Source organism: Pleurodeles waltl, chromosome 9 (assembly GCF_031143425.1).
Source record: "Pleurodeles waltl isolate 20211129_DDA chromosome 9, aPleWal1.hap1.20221129, whole genome shotgun sequence".
NCBI lineage: Eukaryota > Metazoa > Chordata > Amphibia > Caudata > Salamandridae > Pleurodeles > Pleurodeles waltl.
In genome coordinates this window covers 173511127-173533963 of record NC_090448.1, presented here as the reverse complement: position 1 = coordinate 173533963, position 22837 = coordinate 173511127, and positions in this window count along the sequence as shown.

Here is a 22837-nt window from a genome sequence, read left to right as displayed (position 1 = left end):
TGCAATGGACCCCTGCAAATCCAAAATTTAGGCCGACCACCATGGAGGGTAGGCCAGGTGCAAGACCCAGACAAGTCCTGCTAACAAAGTACCTTAGATGGAGCTTTGGTCAATGTTAAGAATCTACTGCGTCACTGTTAAGCCACATAAAGGAAGTCCCCCGTTGTCAAACTCCATTGAAGCGAATGAAAAGCATAATCATCGAGCCATTCTGAGTGGCACCATCAAGCCCCACAGACTGGAAATCCGATGTTTGTCGGTGCTGAAGCGTGCCAGGCGGCGAGGCAATGTCGTTGAGCAGCCACTGCGTTGGCATCGAAGTGGAGATGCATCGGCTCCAATTGATGCAAAGTCCCTGATGCATCGATGTTGAAAGGGCCGAAAGCTGCAGAACTCCACATCTGAGTCCAAAGACTGGAGAGGGCTGCTCAGTCAAGGGTAGGGTAGATGGTATGTCACTTTACATGGGACTTACTGGTATGTTAAATATGTCAATTGTGGATACACCACTGTCACTGTGTTTAGGGGAGGAGCACATGCACTTTAGCACTGGTAAGCAGTGGTCAATGTTAAGAATCTACTGCGTCACCGTTAAGCCACATAAAGGAAGTCCCCCGTTGTCAAACTCCATTGAAGCGAATGAAACGCATAATCATCGAGCCATTCTGAGTGGCACCATCAAGCCCCACAGACTGGAAATCCGATGTTTGTCGGTGTTGAAGTGTGCCAGGCGGCGAGGCAATGTCGTTGAGCACCCACGGCGTTGGCATCGAAGGGGAGATGCATCGGCTCCAATTGATGCAAAGTCCCTGATGCATCGATGTTGAAAGGGCCGAAAGCTGCAGAACTCCACTTCTGAGTCCCAAGACTGGAGAGGGCTGCTCAGTCAAGGGTAGGGTAGATGGTATGTCACTTTACATGGGACTTACTGGTATATTAAATATGTCAATTGTGGATACACCACTGTCACTGTGTTTAGGGGAGGAGCACATGCACTTTAGCACTGGTAAGCAGTGGTAAAGTGCTCAGAGTCCTAAGGCCAATAAAAAGGTCCAGCAAAAACAGGAGGTGAAAGGCAAAAGTCTAGTACAAGACCAACCTAAGGATGCCAAGTCTAACAACGAATTACAAGATTTCTGAGACTAGACGAAAATTGAGGAGCATGAGTTCTTGGTGTATGATGTGTACTATGCTGTTGTTCAAGTACATTTTATAAAACAATTTTAAGACATTTATAAAGTATGGTTTTGTGCCAAAGGGTACCAGAGCACTTTACATAAGACCAATGGTACTGCTATTATTTCTTTTCAGTATGAACATTGTTATCATTCTTTCAGTTCATCAACTCCAAATTGTAAGCACAGTGAAATAATGTAGAAAAATTGTCTTTGCTGTAAAGGCAGTGACTCTACTTCACATTAGGCAGTGGAGGGTGACATACATGAAATGGTTGTTTATATCATACAGGATCTTGGACAATAATACCAGATGCAGCCAGCAATTACAAGTTAGATGAGAATAGAGGGTGGTTGTCATCTCTACAGAGGTTAACAAAGATTTATGGCCTCCTCCGTGTTGAGACACCATGCCTGCTAAATGTACGGTCTCATATCAAACGTGAGAGACGCTATCTGTCAGGAGGTCACAGGCGGTTACTGCATTATGTTATTGAATTCTTTCAGGCAGTGACATTATGACATAAATGCTGCCTGATACAATATATCCTGTATATCGTTCTACAAAAATATCGCCTCATTATGTGTTTCGACATGTTCATGGTGGATAAAATTCAGATAATATTCTGGTATTGCATCCCCATAACTCAGGTATGCACCTACCTGGACCAGAAAAAGCACATTTTAAATATTGTTTAGAAAGCTGTAGTTATGTGGATTTGCTCTTAAGGCAGTGTTTCCCAAAGTGTGGGCCGCAGCACCCCGGTGTGCCATCAGAACTCACCAGGGGCGCTGCGCACACCCTAGGAACATTGGAATTGCTTTCACTTTGTGAAAGCAAGACTCGTAGTGGGAAAAAATCAAACATGATGGATTTTACAATTTACATCATAACATTGCAAAACCCTAACAAGTTTGATTTATTTTCACTGCAATTCTTTCTCTTTCATACTACTGCATGGCTCCATTCTACAGCCATGTTATGTTTAGAACAGAGCTGTGCAGTGGTATGAAAAAGAAAGCATCACTGTGCAAATAAATCAAACTTGTTAGGTTTCTGCAATGTTTGTAAATTGCTAAACCCATCAAGTTTGATGTGTTTCCACTTTGAGTCTTTCTCTTTATTACTACCCTACAGCTAACAAAGCCACACAGCAGTATGAAAGAGAAAAGCTCCCAGTGTATACAAATCAAACTCGATGGGTTTTACAATTTACATTGTAACATTGCAAAAACCTACCAAGTTTGGTTTATTTGCACTGGGATTCTTTCTCTTTCATACTGCTGCACGGCTCCATTCTAACACCATGTTAAGTTTAGAATGGAGCCATGTAGTAGCATGAAAAAGAAAGCATCACTTTGCAAATACATCAAACTTGTTAGGTTTCTGCAATGTTACGTTGTAAATTGCAAAACCCATCAAGTTTTATGTGTTGTCACTTCAAATATTTCTCTTTCTTACTACCCTACAACTAACAAAGCTGTATGGCTGAAATAGAAAGACTTGCAGTGTAAACAAATCAAACATGATGGGTTTTACAATTTACATCCTAACATTGCAAAAACTAACAAGTTTGGTTTATTTGCACTGGGATTCTTTCTCTTTCGTACTACTGCAGGACTCCGTTCAAAAGCCATGTTATGTTTAGAACGGAACTGTGCAATAGGATGAAAAAGAAAGCATCACTTTACAAATAAATCAAACTTGTTAGGTTTTTGCAATGTTACGCAGTTTATGCAGGTTTGATGTTTTTCCACTGCAAGTCTTTCTCTTTCTTACTACCGTACAGCTAACAAAGCCATACAGTACTATGATAGAGAAAGAACTGAAGTGTAAACAAATCAAACTTGATGAGTTTTACAATTTACATTGTAACATTGCAAAAACCTAACAAGTTTGATTGATTTGCACTGGGATTCTTTCTCTTTCATACTACTGCTCGGCTTCATTCTAAAACCATGTTATGTTCAGAACGGAGCCATATGAAAAAGAAAGCATCACTTTACATGCAAATCAAACTTGTTAGGTTTGTGCAATGTTATTTGTAAATTGTAAAACCCATCAAGTCAGTGCTTAATTTGTAAATAAAAATGTTCCAGTGCTGAAAGCTATCCTCTGAAATATGCGGCTGTGGCAATTAATTGTGCAAGCACAGAAGACAGAGGGTGCATAATCCTAAAACAATCTTGGGCCTCTTTTATCCATTTACAGCCTCTCCCTGCCCCTTCAGCTAACTCTTACAGCTTTCTGATTTCTCCCAATGTGGAGTTCTTCCCTCTTCTTTCTTCGGCTGTCCCATATGTGTCTCTTGATCACAGTAAATGCCTGATGCGGAAAACTAAGTGCCGGCCCTCACAAATAAGTGTTGGTGCCCTCCACCAGAAACCACGGTCTCAAATTATGCACTGCTTTCACTGCGAGTAATTCTATTTCACACCACCGTACAGCTAACAAAGCTGCAAGGTAGTATGAAAGAGAAAGACTTGCAGTGGCAACAAACCAAACATTATGGGTTTTACAATTTACATTGTAACACTGCAAACTCCTAACAAGTTTGATTTATTCACATTGCAATTTTTTCTCTTCCATACTACCATATGGCTCCATTCTAAAGACCTTACATTTAGAACAAAGCTGTATGACAGTATGAAAAATAAAGAATCACAGTGCAAATAAATCAAACTTGTTAGGTTTTTGTAATGTCCATTTGTGGCCCGAGTAACTCGTGTGGGAATGCCGTGTGGGGGAGTTATGGAAGACACACCTGTTGTAGAAGCCCTTTATCGGCTCCATCCCAATTATTTTCAGGGAGAAACATCGAAGTGCTCCAGAGGCCTGGCTTATATCCCCTTACCTGTAAAAAAAAAAGAGTGACATAACTGGGAGCCACAGCCAATGGGCAATAAGTCAAGGGAGCCGCAGGCCAAAAATGTTTGGGAACCATTGTCTAAAGGGTAACAGTAGCAGAGAGTACTGGTTTGCACATGGAGTCCGATCTCTCCTTTAAAACTTTGGCACCTGAATTAAGAGTGTGTTGACAGATCAAAGTTCTCTTTGGGAATACAACATAAACCTAAAGCTGAGCAATGTGCGAGCATTTGCATTGAATACATTCAATGTGAAGACAGAAACACCAGTGTTATGTGTGCTCTCTTTATAAGATCCTTGCTGGAACATTTTGCAGTCTGTAGTTACTGAATACACTAAATCAGGCCTACGTATTCGTTATGTGCACAACTTATGTCTGACATTACCAGGTCCAGTACTACCTTGTTCTTGTGCCATAAGGACATGAATGGGAGTATTTCCCTATGGGGTTCGAATAAATAAACAAATCCAACTGATATAACCTACGTAGGCAATCACTGACCACTCAACGTCAAGATTGACATGTAGGTTCATCTCTCTCTTCACTGTAGTGGGGGAGGCAGTTTCATTAGTGCTCACAAAAAGTTTCTCTCTTTGCAACATACACCTTCAATTTTTGTTCGCCAGTTACTTATTAGATGCTGACAGACAGCTTGAAATTGTTTATAGACTCTGTAAAGGATGGTTTATGAGTGATTTGCTGGCTGAATGTAAGATAGCTGTGCAATGGCTATGTATAGAGTACCAAGAGATGTGCTTACTTGTGCATCCTCACCTATGGAAATGACATAGTATGATGTGGTGATTACCTTTTTTGAAGGGAAACGTTACAGTGCGAAACACTGATTGGTTAAAGATCAAAAGAATTACTCATGAACCTAAAGAGTCAGTGCATGCCTATTTTGAACAACTGTTATGGATGTTTAAAAGGCACAATCATCAAGAAAATCCAGAAAAGGGGGAGTTGGAGAGTTTTGCGTCACAATTTGCTTTTGGGTTACAATCAGAAATCAACATGCACAGACAACAGAAGGGGAATTGTTAACAAACAAAACCTTTAGATATGATCCTGTTGTATGCAAAATACTGTATTAGTGAATAAGAGATGAAGCAGAAAAGGATTAAAGAGAAATTCATGCTGGTGTTAGCGCGTCAGTCCTTAGTAATTAAACTTACAAGGTGACGCGTATAGGTTGATGAACCTTTTGATTCGCATGGAATGTCCTAGCTATGTTTTGGCAAGTGTTCTCAGTAATCGATTCACAAAATTTAATAACCATTAGACACATCATTAATCAATTATCAATAAAAGCAATAAGCATCACACCATGACTCTTCAGCCATGAATAACCACACCTCAGTATACGTTTTAGTAATTTTATTTTCCTTTTGTTACAGTACTAAGTGTGTGATTCTGACCCCGGCGGTCTTAGACCGCCGGGGCCAGGGTCGGCGGGAGCACCGCCGACAGGCCGGCGGTGCCCCGCAGGGCATTCTGACCGCGGCGCTTTGGCCGCGGTCAGTGCAGGAAAACCGGCGGTCTCCCGCCGGTTTTCCGCTGCCCCTAAGAATCCTCCAAGGCGGCGCAGCTCGCTGCGCCGCCGAGGGGATTCTGACCCCCCCTACCGCCATCCTGTTCATGGCGGGAAAGCCGCCATGAACAGGATGGCGGTAGGGGGGGTCGCGGGGCCCCAGGGGGCCCCTGCCGTGCCCATGCCAATGGCATGGGCACGGCAGGGGCCCCCGTAAGAGGGCCCCGCAAAGTATTTCAGTGTCTGCCTTGCAGACACTGAAATACGCGACGGGTGCCACTGCACCAGTCGCACCTTCCCACTCCGCCGGCTCGATTACGAGCCGGCATCCTCGTGGGAAGGGAGTTTTTCCCTGGGCTGGCGGGCGGTCTTTTGGAGACCGCCCGCCAGCCCAGGGAAAAACTCATAATACCCTCCGCGGTCTTCTGACCGCGGAGCGGTATAATGGAGGGCGGAATTCTGGCGGGCGGCCTCCGCCGCCCGCCAGAATCAGAATCACCCCCTAAGTCACGAGAGATTAATTCAAACTCAATTCAAATTCATGTGAGAACATTATTAACTAGTTAGAAGATGCCAAAAACCTAATCTAATCAAAGCTTGCATCATAGTACACTCTAGAGCATTAGCACAAGTCAATAAAAGCATCAACTTCAATATTTCAACCATGTCCATAAAGTTCAGCAAGACAGTCCGTAAAACATTTGACTCTGCAATTTGTCAATCGTCATGTAAGGTACCCTCATCTAACCCAGATTAGCATCAGCATGTGGGACTTCATGCAAAACAAATTTAGGAACAAGAATTTAGAAAACATCTAGCTAAAGAATACTTTTAAGACAGTGCAATTGGTACCTAGAAAGAAAAGGCATAAAAATACAATTCGGTCACATTGTCATATCTACCTATCCACGGTATGGGTCAGCAACAGAGTCAGTCTTCGTCCTCAGGTCATCAGTCGATCAGCATCACACCAGGCTCTCAGTCAGAGGGTATGAGCCCAATGACAGAATCTCAAATCTCTTCTTCCCAATATCACATCACAATTTCAGAGTAAGATCTGAAGTCTTTTCCCCCGCCACGTTTTATATCAAAGTTACCCAGACTATCTCTCAATTTCCAATTGGTCAATTAATAATACCTTATTACTCTACCCAATAGTGTCCATATACCAAATCTAGGAATTCTAATATTTCACAGTTCACATGTTGTTGATTGGTTCACTTTGCGATGTTCTCATCATCCGGCTCGTCAGCTATCAAAAATGTTGCATCTTCTTCTCCAGTCAGTGTCTTCATTGTTGGAGTCCTGGGATAGTATATTTCATACATGTTATAAAAAAATCGATACAATTTTAGAGACTTCATCTCCTGTCCATTGATTCCCATAGAAACTTTGACTAAGAATTTTATTAAACAATGAGCAGTTCACGGTTAGTTCATTCTGTCAGCATTTTCCATTGAATGTTAAGGAATACAGCTACTGCATGAGTCCTGGCAAGACTAGGCCAAGACACTCGCTAAGTTAACGCCTACAATTAATAAGCAAAGAACATAGATTATAACTTTTAATATGACATATTAAGACAATAATCTAATTTATTTTCAATATTTCATACATATTAATCACTCATTTAGTACATTTTGTGAATAATGGTGGCTATTCTTTGAGTTCACAATTTCAAACGTGCACATGCTTTGTCTACGTTATTTATTTCTACCAAATTCATTACACAAAATACAAAAAAATTCATTAATAATTTCTAATTACGACATCTACGTTAACAATCCCTCCTCTGATGACTAAATATGTCATGACACCACTTTTACACCCTACAATTCTGTCTCTTCAACATTTTGCCTTCTTCTCGAATTTCCCCTAAAGATTCTTTCCCTATTTCATTCTTCCCTCCTCCGATTATTTTTAGGTCTTTCAATTTAATCTTTTGGCACAATTTACATAGTCCCCATATTCCTAATATACAACCTATCACAATTAACATTCCCTGTGTAATTTTTAGTAGCACCCCGTTCCAAATTTTACTAAGCCAGTTTCTCACTGAAGCAAATCCCTTGCCAACCTTTTCCCAAGTACCTGGGGGCATATTTATACTCTGCTTGCACCAAATGTGAGTCAAAAATTGTGACAACATTCGGCGCAAACCTTGCCCCATATTTATACTTTGACGCCCGACCCTGCGGACATCAAAAATTATCTGTGTGCATAATTTTTGGGATGTGGGATACTGCTTTGCGTTAATGACATGCAAGGTAGGCGTTTCAGTCTAAAAAATGACTTTAAGGCCTGTGCGCCTTATTTATACTTCCTTGTCATTTTGACGCACACAATGGGGCAGGCTTAAAAAAACAGCGCCCAGCCTGATGTGTGCAGTTTTTTAGCGCCTGGCTGAGGGCAGGCGTTAAGGGACACGTGGGCTCACTTCCATGGTATGTGACCATGGAAGCAGTCCAGAGGTGCCCTTCTCTGTCCCCAGGGACACCCCCTGCCACCCTCTCCCACCCCTGGAGGACACCCATGGATGGGGGGGACCCATCCCAGTTAAGTACAGGTAAGTTGAGGTAAATATATATTTTTTTTTAAGTGGCATAGGGGGCCTAATTTGGGGCCCCCCACATGCCACTGTGCCCAATGACCATGCCCAGGGGACAGTAGTCCCCTGGGCATGCCATTGGGCAGGGGCCTTGACTCCTGTCTTTGCTAAGACAGGAGTCATTATAATGGGGGTTGTGCGTCAAAAAATGGCGCAGGTCCGGTTTGAGACATGATTTTTGCCTCAAACCTGACTTGCACCATTTTAAGATGCACAACCCCCATTTTCCCCTACGCTGGCGCTGCCCAGTTAGAGTAATTTTTTTTTTACTCTGACGAGCCTGCAGCACCGGCTAACGTCATTCCTTAAATAAGCACCCGCATGGCGTGTAGGAATGGCATTAGCCGGCGGTAACTTTTTTGACGCAAACCAGCACCGGCGCTGGTTTGCGTCAAAAAGTATAAATATGGCCCCTGGTTCTTTCAACCCTTTCAAATCCTCTTACAGTGATGGTTCCGCACTCTATTGAGATTTTTCTCCCTTGTATTAAGACCTAACATTTGTCAATCAGGACTTAGAAAATAAGAACAATTGATTCTTGTTGTCAAGAATATTGTGCTTAAAAGAAGTCAAATTGTCAATCCAGCTACATTGTAACCATTGCCTAAAAATGGAATTGATGGGGAAGAGGTTGAGCTTGACTGTCTCAATGATACGTCTCTATTCACCAAGCCAATACCTGTGATTAAGGATGAACCCCTTGGTAAGCCTGACTATGTTATATTTGTAGGCAGCTCATGTTTAAGATATAATGAGGGGAATTTGAGAGCAGCTTCTGCTGTTTGTACTAAATAGAAAGTAGTGGAAGCCTCCTGGCTTCTAGGTGTTACCTCTGGTGGAAATGATTACTCTTACAAAAGCCTACTATCTTACAGCACATTTGTGAGTGAATTTATTTACAGATAGTATAACTTTAGTATGGTCCATGGGTTTGGACAGTTGTGTTCACAAAGGGGATTCTGACTTAATCCAAATTGCCAATCTGGAACTAGGAATATGTGATGAGATTGTTGGAAACATTAAAATTGCCACAAGGAATTGCAGCAGTGAACTGTGCAGCCCACAGGAGTGGAAACAATTATGTAACTGTTGGAAACACATATGCCGACAAAGTTGTGCAGAATTGTCCCATTGTGACATGCTCATTTAACTGAAAAAAAATGCAAATTAATCTGATGAGGACACCAACTTTATAATGCTGTTGTCAGCAGATACATTGGAGGAAATCAAGAGATTGCAAGAAGAAGTTTCAGGGGCAGACCAACAAGGATTGATTAAAGCAGGGTGTGATAAAAATGCAAATTATATTTGGGTTTCAGTTGTTGGAGGACCTGTGTTACCAGATACCCTGTTATTTCCCATGACAAGAACATTTCATAGACCTGCACACATCAGAAGGTATGGAGTGGTGAGATTATTTAGGAAGAACTGGTTTAACCCTCGATTTAGACTTTTAGATGAAGGACTATGCCATTGATGTGTTACATGTCAGCAGATGAATGTAGGGAGAACTATCCCTGTAACATTGAGCCACATAGGAAGATCTGGAGGACCATTTAACAAGTCACAGGTAATTATTATCAAAATTCATGTTTTTAATTTGCTAAGATATATTCTGGTATTGTGTGCATTATCCATTATCTATCCGATGGGTGAAAGCCTACCCCACAGGTAGAAATGACAGCATCACTGTAGCCAAACTGCTGTTATGTGAATGTATACCAAGGTGTGGATTTCGAGTTTCTCTGGAGTCAGACAGAGGGACATATTTTAATAATGAGGTCCTCAGAATGCTGTGTATAGTACTTCAAGTGGAACAGAGCCTGCATTGTAGCTATCATCCAGAAACGTCTGGAATAGTTGAGCAGCTTCATGGGATGTGGAAATCACATTTTGCCAAAGTTTGTGCATGTAATTGTTTAAAATGGCCAGATGCTTTCCCTTTAGTATCGAGAGAAGCAACCCAGACAGAAGGACAGAATTATTACAACATGAAATACTCTTAGGACATGGTATGCCTGCTGTTCCTGCAAATCTGCTTGTAAATATAGAAGACATGATTCTCACCTATTGCAAAGGGGAAAGTAGTGCATTCTGTCTCTCATCAGACTGGAGCTGTCACTACCACTCCAAGTCAGGAGCAGTTTCAGGACCTTAACCCAGGAGATAAAAAACACATTAAAAAACTTATGCATAAAGCCAAGATGGAACGGATGCTATCAGGTGATTCTAATCACTAACGCTGCTGTGAAATATGCTTTTTAACTTCTTTATTTCTTACCTCAGCACTCAAGGGCAAGAAGAGGACTAGTTTGGAGGAGGGTCAGGTAGACGGGTGTGCCACCACCAGTGCCACAGCTGGTGAATCTGCTGGGCCTAGTAAATCCTCCTGTTATGTTATTATTATTATTTACCTAACTTTTACCTCTCCTCATTTAGAATCATTTTTACTTTTTTTTGCTGTGCCTGTCTCCTTTTTTTTCTTTCTCATCTTCATTCTCTCCTATCTTGTTAAATAGTTGTTATCCCTCCATTATCCTATTTTCTTCTTTCTTTCATGTTTCTGTAGCTGACTTCCTCTCCCCTTATATATTTTGTGGATTGATACTTTAAGACTAAGAGAACAGATTTTAGGACAGATACTGTACCACAAAGACTTCATGCACAAGTAAGCTTTTTTATGCATGTTTGTTGAGAAGGTTTTATTTTTCTTACTCATGCTCAAACACTAAAATGAGAGAGTGGCCATGATCAAGGTGGAAACCCCCCGAAGTCTTTTTATATGTATTATTATTCATTTACACAGTACTATACTGTACCAGCCATTTCGATGACAATGCAGCATGGCTGGACAGTGAAAAGTAGTATGAGGACGGTCCCATTGCATTTGCCAACCAAGACCTCACCATATGTCCTTCATATACCAATTATTCCAGCCCTTCCTTGTACTTCAGTGACTTAGAGTCATAGGTCTTCCCCTCCACTATGAAACTTGACTACCTGGCTTTTCTAACATAGTACCAACAATTGTAGTGATCTAGTTTGGTTGTATTTTGTTGAATTTGTTCTTACAAATTATAAAGGAAGGTGTATCTGCCATCTAAAATGTGTAATGATTTTTCAAGAGGCATAGGCCACCTGTGGCAGTGCCAGAGAACCAGGCACGTGGTGGTTGGAGTGGGAGAGCTAGTGGCAGCTCGGACGAGTGTTGGTAAGTCACATTGCTTACTTATTGACAATTACTAGTCTACTCACTGCAAGGGTGTTGTGAACCCCCTGCTTTAGCAGCAACAGTGGGGTTGAGTTCTTAATGGCCTTTTCTGTCTGCAACTCAGCAAACAAAAGCTCATAATGAACACTACACATGATGGATTGAAGGAAAAGAGAAAGAAGGATGAAGAATTAAAAGAAAGGATGGGTGAAATGGTTTATAAGTTTAAGGATGTATGGGTGGGTGAAAGGATGCATAGATGGTGATAGGAGATATATGGGTAGGTGAAAGGATTGTTGAAAGAGTATGTGGGTGAAAGGATGGATGAGTAAAAGGATGCACATATGAGTTAAAGAATGGGTGGATTGATGCAAGGGTGAGGACATGGATCAATGGGTGAAAGAATGGCTGAAAGGGTGCATAGGTGGATGGATGGATGGATGGGTGGATATATGGATGGATGGATTATAATGGTGAAAGACAGCATGAGAGAACATCAAGCCCAAATGGTGATTATCAAAGCGTGGATACAACAATGAAAGATATATGTATGGATAATTGCTTGGATGAAGAAATAAGGGAACTCTTTTGGAGAGGGATGCATTAATCTACTTCACCTGCTTTGCCTGGTTATCTAAATTCAAAGTGGGGGTATTTTAAAGTTCTGGCTTCTCCGTTAACTCATTTTATTTGTTAAGCAAGGCAGATATGAATCCTACCACCTATCATCATTCATTACCTCCCTGACCATGACATTTAGTCACCCATGTATTGACCTAGCTGCAGCATGGTTCAGTTCAGCAGTACCAAAGTGTCTGTGCAGTGTGCTTCTACTTCAGCTAATGAGGCATTTACAACACTTTCAATGCATTGCAAATTGAAAAAAGTGTGTTTCCCTTCCCACCCAATGCAAACTCAGTTACCCTGTTGATAATGGATTGATCAATGACAATCAACACAGCAACAAGAGAAGGAGGCCATTTAGATGGGAGTCAGAGAAAAGGAGCGCACTGAGGAAAGAGAAAGAGAGTGCTTGCTTCCTGGATGGCCAATGAAATAGTAGAGTAGTGTCCCTTCAACCTGAGGAGAGCAGGGGTAAGTACAGAGCCCCATTCACAGAAGAACCTGAGATTGTGTCAGAAGGGAAGTTTTTGACTGGGGTCCATGCCTTGCCTGAGTGCCAGGAAGGAGCGGGCTGACCAGGAACTTAGGGATTAAGGCGGCCTGGTGCAAACCCAGCTTAGACACAGGAGCACCACAATGGCACCTCTGCATGCACGAGGAGGGAAGCAACAAAGATGTCCCATACTCCACCTGAAAATACAGGACAGGACAGGTAAACCAACCCGAAGAGCCACAATAGCTCAGGAGGAAGGCAAAATCTTTGCTTGAACTTTTTGCCACATGCTAGCCCACTGGACCAAGAGAAGTGATGAATATGATAGATCCTGGAGGTAGGAGGGATCCTTTGAACCAGAGGACGTAGCGATTGTGGAAGACTGCATCCAGCATGGAGGGAGAGATCCCAAGTAGAACTTCCCTTACATGCAGGAGTGTCTGAGGAAATGGGAATGCAATGTAGAGGGAAAACCAGTGGAGATGTTTAAAATGAGACTATGCCTGCTACTACAGAAGGGCATGCCATGGGCTCAGTTGGACAAAGAGGGCTAAGAGCCAAGCTGCCGCCATTGTTAGAAATGGATCTCATGCTTTGAGAAGAACACTGTGAGGATCAACTTGCCGATAGACAATATTGAGAGCCTGCTAAGCAGCATTATCAGTGAGCAGAACAAACAGTGTTTGCCCTAGCTCGCATCCCAACCGTCACGCTGACCAGCTTGGAGCACAATAGGTCACATTTAGATCATACAGGCAACAGATAAGAATGGTGCAGAGGAAATATTCCCTCTGCCCAGACGTAGATGGGATGACGGTGGAAACTATGAAGCTTGGGGAGGGCATAACAGATTTCCTATACAGGATGAGAGAACAGTGGGGACAGAAAGCAGGACAGGCCTGGACAGACACGAGCCCTCAAGTTGCCTTCTTTTACCAGCTCAAGAAAGGGCTGCCCACCAAAATACAAAGTGGTTTGGGCAGCGTAGTAAGGCTAGAAACTAAGCCCTGGTAGGAGAAACAAGCACACATACTGTATTTCCACAAAAGGAAGCAGAAAAAGGAGAAAAAAGAAGCAGGAACAGACTCATAGGGACAACACTAAATTGATCCAACATAAGCTGGGGAAGACTGCCCTAAAGGGGGCCATGCTGGCTGCAAGTGTGTAATGGCACCAGTTATAAAGGAAACTTCACTGCAGGACCACAGGGCATTCCAAAATTACTATGGTGATGAAAACCGTGATGGTTGGCAGCAGCCAAACCCCACACAATGCTACTATTGTCACAGAATGGGCCACATGGCTGACAGGTGCAGACTAAAGGCAGGCCACACGCAGCAGTCAATGAGCCGAGGCCAGGCCCCACAGAACTCCCATCCACAGAACCAGGCCCATTGAAATGTAACCGCACCTTATATTCAGCAGCATGGAAATCAGTCCACTGCCATACTACTGCAGCAGGGTTCAGGTAGCTTGACCAGTATGTAGCTGCAAATGGGGAACCTGGCCCAGCAAGGACCTGGGCCACAGTCAGAGTAGGGATGGGGAGCCATTTGGGGAAACAATGCCTTCGTGCAGACGCACAGCCCAAATGCGCAGTAAGCTTTACTACCCCAATACAAAACATACATTTCACACACACCTTTAAAATTCACTACGGTAAAACTCATTGAAAAACAAGGAAATATCATGGATTCAAAACCTTTACTTGCATCTGGGAAAACCTCAGGGTAGTTATGTGCCTGTCGACTGGTGGCCTTGCCATCTAGGTTTGCTGAAATCACATTTTGCCAAAGTTTGTGTCTCCTCCTTACCCTCATGGCTCTCAACAGCAGCCGGGGACCTCAGGCACAGGCCTTTAGCAAGGATGCAGGCCTTTAATGGGCTGTATAGTCCAGCTACAGTGGGCTACAAAGCTATTAGAACATTCCGCACCGTTCAGGCAGAATGTTCTAATTAGAAGAACTAAAAGATATGGTTTGAGGGAGAGAGGGGTGCCAGGGAAGGGAGTCCAAAACATCCTCTGCAACTCTAAGCAGAGTAAAATGGAGGAGTATGCTCACCCCCCTCAGCAGGTCTAGCCGTATGGCGACATGCAAGTTCTCACACCATTTGAAGCGAGCAACAATCCCAGTTTCGAGCTCCACAATTCAGAGGCACACACTGGGGCCAGAGAACAACTCTTGAACACCCTCCAGGTTGCAACAGTAACGATCAGAAATCTGGGTAAATTCCCAAAAGCCAAACAAAGAAGCCCAAAGATACCCCGAGGGAAGCCTCAAGAAAAGGGTGTAGTTATGACACCTGGCCCAACTTGGAAGGGTCACAAAGTGGGCCACATGTTGGGACTAGAGGGTGTATACATGACCTCAGAGCACGTTGTGATTGCTGACCAATGTTCAGTACGACAAGCCTCCTCTTTTACATCCCCCTCAAATGTTTAGGCCAGAAAAAATGCCCTGTGGTGATGACACCCCCATGCGTTCACTAGGACATCAAAGGGCTGGCGACACCAACAGAGCACCGGCAAAAGGTTAAAACCACGCACATACGCAAAAGATCATTCAGTAAAACATACCATTCAAACGTACAATTGGTCGAGCACGGAAAGGGGCGGGGAGACCCGGCAACATATAAAAATAAAATGTTTACAAAAATACCCTATATTTTCAGAACAAGGTATCCCAAATTTGACACTTGCCAATTCAAGGGTTGCACCAACTACAGAAGGACATATGTAAAGAGGGAAGTGCCCCTAAGCTTGAGTCATGCATAAACTGGCTCTCCTGGCTCCCCCGGTGACTGATTGGTCTGTGCACATCATTATTGCCCGTTTTAATTGTGTTACTGTTTTTGTATGGTTTCCAACAAATGGGGGTCTCCTGCTATAAAAAAGCAGTCCCCAAGTTAGGTAGAGTACAAGTAGCTAGGGAGGTTAAACAACAAGGTACGGACAATGTGAGTGTCATAATTTGTGGGTTTGAAGGTGTAGTTGGAAATTCAACTACAGGAAGGAATGTTGAGATTGGTTTGATCAATGACAATTCACACAACAACAAGACATTCTTATACATGAACAAGACATTTACATACAGGAATAAAGTTGCATCACCACTGGCAGATTCTCCCATTGTCAAACCTCTGTCAACCCCGGTACGTCGGTATATTGTGAGGCAAGCTCTGAGACCCAGGCCTGAAGGTTAATGGCTGACAGGTTAAAGGTAGGGCAACACGTAGCGGCCAGCCAAATGCCAAAACAAAAAAACCTAGATCAGATCCTACAGATAAGCAGCAATACTACAATGGCCCCCAGGGATTGGACCCAGTAAAGCACACATGGCCAGAGGAACTCGTGCATTCCCAAAACACCATCAAGTTAGATGCTACATGTAGTTAGGTACACTTAGTCAATCAGGGCACAGCAGGCACAGCACATGCAGTGACCACACACTCTTCAGGCTTGCCATCTGCACACACACTAGCTGGCCTACACTGTGTCCACTCAAGGTCGAGGTCCACCTGCATTCCCTATCTGGAATGGTATTTATGACTCTGTTCACATTTTTATGGTTTCATTTAACCCAGAAAAATGTATAAACCTTGCTCTAGTTCAACATACAAAGAGAGACAGTCTTCTGACTCTAGTTCTGTAACTGCTCTCCTGGCCATAATGTTTTATTACATAGACCATTTCTTGTTTTGCCAGATGCCTCTTGTCTTTTGTATTGTAAGGTAAATTGTCAATCGAGCAACAGCCCCTTAGTTCTTCACTCCTTTATTCTTTCCTGAGTTCTGTTCCAGACTACCAAAAAATTTGAAAAGTAAATTTTTGGCTTGTGCCACATTTGACAAGTGATTCATATAGGTCATGATTCCATAACAGATTTATGCTTGCTCAAATTTTTCCCTTTCAACATTTGTCAACTACAGTGAGGCATGTGTTGGTAACAAAATGGCCCTTTGACTCACAGTCACATCAAATTCCAATGGACCCGGGAGATCAGCAATGTGCTGCTACTGTGCCACTATAATTTTAAACATGTGTTTGCAGAGAGTACTGTTTACAATCTGTGTTTTTTTTTTTTTCCTTTCTTGATATAGTTACTCCTGGTGGTCCATCTACATGCCATGAGAGAACAACCCGGCTGCGGTGACATAGCTTAAAGGCCATCTGTTTGGAGTATCAGCATCTGGTGGCTCTGCCGGATGAGAATGAGGCAGTTGCCTTTACCCTGCGCCCCAGTTCCTACAACCAGGCACCAGCACCTCCAGCCTCCCAGTAGTAACAACATCGCTAGTGCTGCCACCAGCTGGCAGCCACTCATCCAAGATGGACTACTGCTGCCCCTCCCCCTTAGACACATTTTCCAATGCCACATCCTCCATCATCTGGAGAGCCTAACCTGCAGGGTGGGACACATCAAGGGAAGCCTTGACTATCTTTGGCCCTGCATGGAAAACACCCTCTTTTAGGCCTTTTTTAATTTTTGTTTTGGTGGCAGAGACAATTATGGTGGGTAGAGAGGGTGGAATAGAGAGTTGGGACCAGGGGTTTGGACTTTGAACAGTTAATTTCTCTTTGCACATTGTTTGGGGATGGGGTGATTTGTTTGGGGAGAGGGGAGGGCATGTTGTGGGAGGAAAAGGTGGGTTTTATAATTGTTCAATGAAATAAAAGGAAAATAATTTATTTTGCTTTCTTTAGGCCTCAAATCTTTATTTTGGAGTTTTAATCTGCACTGCTTTTTTTAGTGTGACCTGTTTTTTAAAACTCTGCTTACAAAATGTATACCAGTTAGCTAGACCCATATCCTACTACCCTCTGTAACTAAAATGACCACTGGGGGAATTGCCATTTCCTATATTGCATGCAACAACCAGATGAACATAGGCAACCTCTTCAGTAGAAGTTAGTTACTAACTAAACTAGTTCACTTCACTCCATAGTTCTCTTAATTGAATAGATGGAGTGAGGGCTGCTACCTCACTCAGACATCTTACTGCAGGGTTTCCCAAAGTGCCATTTTATGGCGGTGGTAGTAGTAGCAGGCTAGCGTGCTAACAGCAAAGCAAAGGAATCACACGCAAGATCCCACCTAGGTGAACTCCAACCGTAGGATTAATCAAAGGAGTATTCATCACAGGCAAACAGATTGAAAGAAAACACAGAGTCAGTGGTTTATCTTATTTATATCATATCTTCAAAAAGACTGAGACCAGACTGACACAATGACACAACAAAGACGACATGATATGGTAGCAAAAACTAGCAATACTAACTTCTTCTGAGCAATGGGGAGCTAGTATTTAAGATAGCTTGATAGCCTGCAGCAGCAGACTATACCAGCCATTAAAGGCCCGAGCCAAATACAAGGACCTTTAACAAGGAAGCGGGCCTATAACGGCCGGTAGAGCTCAGCTAAGGTGTCCTATACAGCTATCAGAACATTCAACCCCAACAGGGCCGAATGTTCTAATTAGTAAAACAAAGGCCTCAAGGAGCCTGAGGGAGCTGAAATCTCGTTGGGTTCTGTGAGGCCTTTGTTCATAGCTATTGCTTTGAAAGACAAACTTTGGAATGTAGGAGCAGAGGGCTTCTACCAGCCATTATAACCCTGAGCCACCTCACTGTCTTCAATGAAGCTCACATCATCCTAATGTTCTAATTAAAACTAAACTTACAAAATCCTCGAGTCAGGAGAAGTGGACTCAGAGTCCGGACAAGATAAAGGGCCGTATTTATACTTTTTGGCGCACAACTGCGCCAACGCAGTTGTTCGTCAAAAAATTTTCCGCCGGCTAACGCCATTCCAAAGCACCATGCGGGCGCCTTATTTATGGAATGACGTTAGCCGGCGGAGCTGCCTGGTGTGCGTCAAAAAAAATGACTTACACCAGGCAGCGCCGGCGTTGTGGAAAATGGAGCTTGGGTGCCAAAAAATGGGGCAAGTAAGGCTGAGGCAAAATTTTCGCCTCAACCCGATTAGCGCCATTTTTTTAGACTCCCAACCCCCATTGAAATGACTCCTGTCTTAGACAGGAGTCATGCCCCCTTGCCCAATGGCCATGCCCAGGGGACATATGTCCCTGGGCATGCTCATTGGGCATAGTGGCATGTAGGGGGGCACAAATCAGGCCCCCCTATGCCACCCAAAAAAAAAAAAAGAAATACTTACCTGAACTTACCTTAAGTTCCCTGGGATGGGTCCCTCCATCCTTGGGTGTCCTCCTGGGGTGGGCAAGGGTGGCAGGGGGTGTCCCTGGGGCATAGGAGGGCACCTCTGGGCTCCTTCCGAGCCCACAGGTCCCTTAACGCCTGCCCTGACCAGGCGTTAAAAAATGACGCTAAAACGGCTGGACGTCATTTTTTTTGACCCACCCACTCCTGGGCGTAATTTTTGCCCGGGAGTGTAATTACGGCGCACATGCCTCGGAGTCATTTTTTAGACAGGAACGCCTACCTTGCATATCATTAACGCAAGGATGTTGTCCACGCTAAAAAATGACGCAAACTCCAAGATCTTTGGCGCTAGATGGGTCTAACGCCAAAGTATAAATATGGAGTTAGTTTTGCGTCAGATTTGCGTAAAAAAAACGACGCAATTCCGGCGCAAACAGAGTATAAATATGCCCCCAAGTGTTTATGCAACAAAACACAAGGCCTGAATGATGGATGATGTTCACAAATAATGAATGGTTGGGTAAATAGGGCCAGTGTGGTCTATTGCTCAGGTAATAGAAGATCCCACAGTGAGTTGGTTTTGCTATCACCACATCCACCCCCAAGTGTGTATGGGGTAAGCTGTAAAATGGATCCACACCTCAATAAATAACACAGTCCCCCAGGACAAGAGTTAGGAGTTTGATGAATGAAGGCGAAAGAGGATTTAGGGAAATGTGTGACAAAGACTACACAACAAAAATATTCATCAGGGTGATAAGCAGCACACCATCATCAATCTGTTGTGGAAGGAAATGAAGGAATGAGTATGACACACTTCAGTTAAATGCACTGCAAAAAGTCCTTCAACCCCAGGGACCCATGTTATTATTATATGTCTAAATGTTCTGTCATCTAGTTCGAGAAATACAAATTATGGAGAAGTGATGTGAACCCACAGAGTTATAGAAAATGACTGTTAAAAGAAAAATTATACTGTGTTGCCAAATTGTGCAGTACATCTGTATTCTTCTTCTCCTCAGGATGTCCATCACTCTAGGGTGCCTGGCTGAACTAGTCTGGTAGGTAAGCAGGAGTGTTGAGCTATCACCTTTCATTTGCGCAAGAGAGGAGAAGACCTGCAGATTGTAAAACAGAAACTGTATTGTAGAGTCAAGGAGAAGGACAGAGGGAAGGTAAGCTTCACAAGGGGAATACCAAGAAAACTCAGACACAGAGCAAGAACAAAAGGGGAGGTGTTTCAGCACACACACTCAGCAGCATTTCCCCCAAAACACACCACTCTCCAGTCCATAGTGCTGAGTACTAGACCTCAGAGTCATCATCATGGTTTCCTTTTAAAGTCTATTTCTTCCTTCCCACCCTGAGTGGGCTAGGCCTATAGTGTGCTGCTGTTGGAGAAGAAGTAGAGAAACATAATCAGTGTATTTTGTGTAGATGTGTGTCTTCACTAAACTGTCTAATCTGGTCTCTGAAAAAACAAAAAAAAGAGTGGACCCTGCAGGTAAATTTCACAAAGTTCAAAAGGGCAAATCACCTTAGGAAAAATTATCACCCCTCAGGTTCCAAACATTGTAAATCATCAAAATCAACTTTAATAATTAAATACCCTACCACACTGTCTGCCACCACTTAAATCCTCAATCATCACTCAATGATATGTGATCATACATTGGTTCAATAGTAACTTCTTCCAGTCCATGCACGGACAATTGTATTTCCTCTTTGATGCAATCATTACCCTCCTTCTCATGTGCTGATCAGGAAGAGTGTATTATGTGGTATGAAACTTTGGTTCATTTTGATCATAGTCAATCTCTCCACATTGTGAGCCTAGAGACTGGTCCTCACTGTGACAACTGTCCCAGCTGCACTAAACACATGCTCAGCAGACATACTGGCTACTAGATGAGCTAGGTATTTTATTGCCAGCCTGCTGAGCACTGGCCATTAGCGCATCCTTGCATATCAATACACCATATGTTTTGAGATACTCCTGGATCATCCTCTGAATGGTCATTGGTGCTGTTGCTTGCTCGATCTCTTTTGCCTTTGCCTCTGCACTGGACTCAAGACCTGTCACTTGAAACCAATCCAATGCGTAGGTTGGGGCTAATTTTTCTGTTCTTGTAGTTATGATTGTTGCCGATGTTCTTGTTGCTGGCATTAGCTGTTGTGATCCAAGACTGCCCTCTCTGGAAGTTAAATGCAGCACCCCAGAACTTCTGCCTGGGGTTGGGACTCTAGTAATTTCCACTTCTTTCGGGTCTCCAGTTTGCTCAACAATCCATATTTTGTATTTTGAAACATCCTCTTTGGAAAAAGGAATGATAGTGGGAAGAATATTTTTGTACCTTGGATCAAGTATTGTGACTCAGATGTACTCATTGGATACCATGATGTCTCTTTGCAGCCTTGTATTAACCACCAAGAAAAGGATTAAACTCCCAACCAAAGTATGTGCTTCCGTGCTTTTGTTCACACTTGCAAGTGCAAACCTTTCACACACCTTTTTTAACTGGTCCTGTGGTAGATGCAACAACGAGATAGCTTGACCCATTTTATTGTCCTCCTTGCTGACCTCCTATGTGAAAACCTCAAAAGGATGTAGCATCTGTGTGAGGCATTTGTCTAGGCATTTGTCTGCAAACATGATCATGATTTTCCCAATTACATCCCCTCCTTTTTGAATGACATAGCCATTGATGTGTCTATACTGCTCAGATGTTGCAACATGTAACAGGTTGAGTACCACCATGTTGGCACCTTCTGTATGAGGGCTTTATCAGGTACTTTATTAGCACGCTGAATATTCCTCATCTGCTTCTCTGCTTTAAAAGATTGCCTGAAACGAGTGCACATTCTTTTGCAGGTAGTCAGTATGTTGCTGGTTAAGTCTTTTTGTTTTAGAAAGTGCTGCACAACCATCGTAATGCAATGTGCCAAACACACAACCCTGAAATAACCACCATCTGCCAAATGCAATTCTGAGACCTCTGGGTCACATCCATTCACACACCTTGCTCTTAAATTCTTCCAAGAAGTTTACAGCTACATGGGGTTTCTCCATGGTGAACATGGCTACTCTTACATGCTGCTGAATGCCCTTAAAAGTACCTTCAGCGCTGAGACCAGCAGCTAGCTGTTGCCTAACCCCAGCATAAGAAATCCAGTGTGCAGTGATACACATGTAAACAGTTGCTTGACAGCTGGTCACATGTCTGTCATGAGGTGGATAGTGTGAACAGTACTTTGCTGCAAAGTTTTTCCATCCCATTGCAGCACATTGTGATGAAGCACTGGAACAGCAACTCTAGCAAAAAAGGTCCAACTTGGAACCTTCCCTTTTAGGCAGCCTCCAGCCACAAATTCTAAAACTACTTCTACTCCCACAAAAGAAAATGGGAGGAAGTCCAGCAATAAAATTTTAGCCAGCTTCCCATTGTTCAAACGTGCCTTTGGGTGTTTGCGGGCCTCCAGCCTAAACATTCCCTTAAGTAGGCTGGATTATTTTCTTTTCTGGGCCACTGATGCAAATGACTTCTGAGAAGTAGGAGGTGGTGGACTCAATGTGCATCTTGGGGAAGTCAGAGATTGCTCTGGTGTCTCCATCTGACTCTTGTGACATATCGAGGTTGCTGAGCTGGGTGATACTGATGCACTGCTGGGGACAGGGCTGCTTTGCATAAAGGTGTCACCCTCTTCTTCCTTATTTCCTCCAACCGTGATTGTAGCTGATGATTCCCTGCTATCCACACCTTCACCCCACCACTTGCATACATTTTTTTAAGGTGCTCCGCCTACTGAATTGTATGATGTTTCTTCATTTGTTGTTGTTTGGCCTAATACCATAGTGTAAAACAGGCTTACCTTGATGAACACCGTGTGGCAAATGGAGCATATTGCAATGTTATCCTCCTGCTTGCTAATTGTAAATAAGTCCAAAATAGGGAAGTGTGCCAGTGCCTGAAGAAGAACTCGAGGTAGAGGTGTGTGTTGTAGATTGCCTCTCTGCTTAACATACTTCTACTGAGGTAGGGGTTGAAGCAGGTCTCAGCAGGGCCCTTATAAATATGAGAGTTGGCACTGGTGGCGGTACTTGTGCCACATCCCTCAGAACAGGTTGAATAGGAGGGTAATGTCA